The 4,877-nt window shown below is 38.6% G+C and overlaps 1 long non-coding RNA gene across 1 annotated transcript; it reads left to right on the forward strand.

The window, feature by feature from the left end:
- The first annotated feature begins 202 nt into the window (after nucleotides 1-202).
- On the forward strand, nucleotides 203-3,522 carry LOC138672197 (uncharacterized). The gene is made up of 3 exons (XR_011319634.1): nucleotides 203-728; nucleotides 916-981; nucleotides 3,383-3,522. It is a non-coding gene; the product is annotated as an uncharacterized lncRNA (long non-coding RNA).
- The last annotated feature ends 1,355 nt before the right edge of the window (nucleotides 3,523-4,877 follow it).

Consider the following 4,877-nt stretch of genomic DNA (forward strand, 5'->3'; position numbering starts at 1 on the left):
GGGAAGCCTCCTGGAAAGGACAAATTGATGAAGTTTTTGGTAATAATGGCGCTAACACTTTGGGTATTAATGGTTCACATTTTGACGATATTTTTAAATCTATTAAAAATCTAACATATAAACGTACTCGGGCTTGGTGGAGCCAAGCATTTTTGGAAAATTATATAAAAAGAAGGTTAATCCCTAGAGGATTGAGGGTCCAGGTTACCCCAGCTTTTTTTGTCAATGATGACTTTATTAAGGACTGGGAAGGTATCTGCAATGATACTTCCAAAAGGTTGATGGAGCTCTTGATCAAATTTCATGCAAATTCTACATTGGAAATCGATAAATCTTTGGATGCAGCATATGATAATGCCAAAACATGTTTGACTCCGGAACAACTAAATATGTTGGACACCCAGTTGGACAAATTGATCAACCAATGGGTTAAGGACATCCAATTGGACCAGTCCAAAAAATTGACTCGTGATCACAAAGACTTTAGCCAGGGGGGAGTGTACAAGTGGCGAAAACAACAAATTGATACCAATATACAGGATTCCAACAGAATACGTACATCATCAATATCCTCTATTCCATCTATGGGTGACGTATCTGGCACCTCCTCTGTGGCCTCGGTATTCACAACAGCTGGAGCGACCCCAAAACGAAAGAGGGACCTACGTTTTCTGCCTTCAAAGCGTTCCTTTAGGTACTCGCCGGAGAATTACAGAGGTGGTTTGAAGGTAATAAATTTAAGTACTCATTTATTTTCACCTATTGAAAATGCGCTACTCTGCAAGGGTCTTATGTTCTGTCCAACGGCCCAGTATGATACTTTTGAGGCCATAAAAGATTTACACCTGTTCGCTAGAAAGTTAATATTTAAACGTCATTTTCATGATGAGACGATTTCCAAATTGTTCCCCACAGAAACGGAACAAGAAGCGTTATCAATCTTAGAAGAATTAAGTCGTGAACATGAAACTCAACCCGGAGGTAAGATTCCACTATCAATCAAACCTCGATCAAAAAAATTTCCTCCCCTCTCTTCCTGCTCCACAGTGGAAATTTTTGTTAATACAGTGAGCAAAGACCTTGAGAGAGTACCTAGATATCCCCACTGGAACAATCTAACCAAAGAGGAGGGATTGGCTCTTAGAAAACTACAGGGTCTCCAAGATGTGGTGTTCAAACCAGCGGATAAGGGTGGGAATGTGGTGGTTTGGCCTAAATTACTTTATGAATCTGAAGCTTTCCGCCAATTGAGAAATGGTACGTGTTATAGTAAATTAACATTTAATCCGTTAATCAAGTTTCAGAAGGAATTGAATCTCATTTTACAAACAGCAAAAGATCAAGGTAGTATTAGTAAGGAATTATTTGATGCTCTAAAGGTTCATGAACCATCCATTCCCACCCTTTATCTGCTACCCAAAATCCATAAGAGCCAGGAGACCCCTCCGGGTCGACCTATTATATCTGGATGTGGGAGCTACTTGGAGAATATTAATAAATTTATTGATTCTGAACTTCAACCAGTTGTGGAAACCTTGCCATCCTTCATTAAGGATACCAATGATTTTCTTAAAAAGATTGATGGTTTATACATTGGCACGGACACTCTGTTAGTGACATGTGACGTCGAGTCACTATACACTAACATTCGTCATGAAGATGGAATTAAAGCTACACAATTTTTTTTGGAATCATCTGCTGTGTCTACACATAAAAGTTCTTTTGTGGAACAATTATTATTCTTTTCATTAACGCATAATTTTTTTCTGTTTAAGGGGTCCTTCTACCTGCAGCTCCAGGGGACAGCCATGGGCGCGGCCTTTGCGCCCGCCTATGCTAATCTGTTCCTGGGGCTGTGGGAGAGGGACCTCTTTTCATCGGATCAGTCGTCGTCGATGGACCGTGTTCTTTTTTGGGCACGGTACATCGACGACATTTTTCTGATCTGGCAGGGGTCTAAGCAGCAACTAGACGAGTTTATGCTATCCCTTAACCAGAACCAATATAACATCCATTTAACCTATCAGTCTAATTTTGATTGTATTGAATTCTTGGATGTTATGGTCATTAGGGGTATGGACAGCTGTTTACAAACTGACCTCTATCGGAAATCTACAGCAGTTAACGCCTTTCTACACGCTTCTTCATCACACCCACCAGCTATGATAAGGGCCATTCCGATAAGCCAATTCCTACGCCTTCGTAGAATATGTTCCACTGAAGAGGATTTTGAGAAACAGGCCATGGACCTCAAATTGAGGTTTATAGATAGGGGATACAGCCGTCGCTCTATTAAAAAAGCTTATAATAGAGCTAAGAATACAACGAGACATGAAGCACTGTATTCCACTAATTCTAAACCTTCTAGTAAACACGTAAGATTTATTACCCAATATAATGGACAAACAGATATGGTACGTTACTATCTGGAAAAATCTTGGCCTATTCTACAAGCCGACCCAATTATTTCCCAGTATGTTGGGACAACACCAAGTATGACCTTTAGAAGATCGAAGAATTTGGGGGACCAACTTGTTAGGAGCCACTATGTGGGAGAAATTAAACCTTCATTCCTCTCTTCCTCTAAACCAGTGAGTGGGTGTCGACCCTGTGGTAAGTGTGTAGCCTGTCCGAATGTTGACAGAGCTCAGACTTTTGTCAGTTCGGATGGTTTAAAAAAATTTAAAATTTCACACTCCATAACTTGTACTTCTAAGGCAGTGGTGTATTATGCCACCTGCCCCTGTTCACGTATTTACATAGGATTGACCACCCGTCAACTGAAGATCAGAGTTCGCGAGCATGTTCTGGGGATTCTGGCCGCTAGAGATATTCAAGACCTATCATTACTTAAGACACTCCCCAGACATTTTAAAACTTGCCACAATTCAGATGCTTCATTACTACGTGTAGTTGGGATTGACATGATTGTACCCACATCTAGAGCTGGAAAAATTAGCATCCCCTTGGCCAGGCTGGAATCCAAATGGATTTGGACCCTCAAAACAGTTTCCCCCTTGGGTTTAAACGAAAATTTTAATTTTGCTTCCTTTTTGTGAACCTTTTATCTATTCTTGGAACCGTTTTTTATATAAATTACATATTTTTATATTTTTATATATATGTTTTTATATATATATTATATTTTATACTTTTTATATATATTTTTTATCCATCCTTTTTGGTAATCCAGGGCTACATGTTTATGTAGTTATATAAGTATGGGCATTATTTGATATATTTACCCTCCCTCTTTCATATATACGTGTATATATTTATATATATATATATGTGCATCTTCTACATATTATTATATATTGTTCTTAGCTCTTGGTTGCCAAATTATGGTTATGTGTTGCTGATTCTTTTTATTCACTTTTAGTTATTACCTTGATTTCGTCTTCCGGTTGTTCTTTTTGCTGGACATCATGCATGCTGTGAAGACTGCGGTGGACTGTTTCGGGTGGATCCATCATCTTCCCTGAATCATCCTTGAAAATACACAGATTGATTATTGTTCTTTTTAACTGGAATATAAATGTATATATACAATTGTATGTATACATAAAAACATCGTACTCTATTTTTAATAGGTTTTGTCATTTTTACCTATATGTGCTTTGTGTGTCATATTTGGTATTGTATCTATTATAATTTTTTTCTTATTGATTTTCCTTCCTTTTTCTTTTTCTTTCCTTTTTTTATTCACTTATCTATATTTATTTTTATTTTTTATTATTTGGTATATCTTATTTTTTATCTTCATATTATTTACTTCCCATTTCATCTTATTTATTTCTACACAAGTCTCTTTTCATTTACATCATATATATTACTCCCCGTTACACCTCTGTGGTCAAATATCTTCTTAAACATCCTCCTGCTTATTCCCTTGTTTCATAATCAGCTAATCCATATACCACCATATTGTCCCATAGGCTGCTGATTACGGGTGAGCTGGGGCGGTGCGCCTGCGCAGCCTGTGTCTCGTTGGCCGCACATCCCGCGTCAGGGTTGCCATGACAGCGGCTCTGCTGTCCTCTGGCTTATGACGCGGGCGCTGTCGACTTCCGGGTCCTCCTGACGGCGCATGCACCGCCTACGCTCCAGCTTCCTCCTATCGGCTCCCTATTGTTAGGTATAAAAGCCACCCCGGTTCCATCCATACATCACCCCCTGACGAAGGACTAGCGTCCGAAACGCGCGTCGGGGTGTCCTGTATTGGAGGAACGGACTGAATCAGGTATATCTCTTTAACTTTAAAGTCTGACCCTTTGTGCGCTGGTTTTACGGAGACGCTGATACTGCGTCCTGCCCCTACAATCCATCAGGCACTTTAGTATATACGCCCTGGCCGGTGGGTATATTTTGCCCTGCAACATACCTATATATAAGTCCGGGCCCTGCAATATATCAGACATTTTAGTATATATGCCCTGGCCGGTGGGTATATTTTGCCCTGCAGTACACCTATATATAAATCAGCTATATTTTACCCTATATTTTGCCCTGCAGCACACCTGTATATAAATCAGCCATATACTGATTTATATTGACATATATTCCCTAGTAGTACTATGTACACATAGCCATATAGGGCTCCTGTGCGTAATTAGCTAAATTAGCTTGTGTATTATATATTTCATTCACTTGTACACACATTTATATTTTCCTTCTATATAAACATCATGATGTTTTATTAGTGAACACATATTTATAGGTCACTATACTTTCTTTGCACATATTGTTGTTATACATTTTTTACTCTGTATATATATTTTTTACACATATTTTCTTTACACATATATTTGCTTCACACTTTTGTGTTTTATTTTTACTCGCTTATTTTCTTTTTATACGCACCGATTTTTTATGGC

The sequence above is a fragment of the Ranitomeya imitator genome, chromosome 3 (genome assembly GCF_032444005.1).
Source record: "Ranitomeya imitator isolate aRanImi1 chromosome 3, aRanImi1.pri, whole genome shotgun sequence".
NCBI classification, from domain to species: Eukaryota; Metazoa; Chordata; class Amphibia; order Anura; family Dendrobatidae; genus Ranitomeya; species Ranitomeya imitator.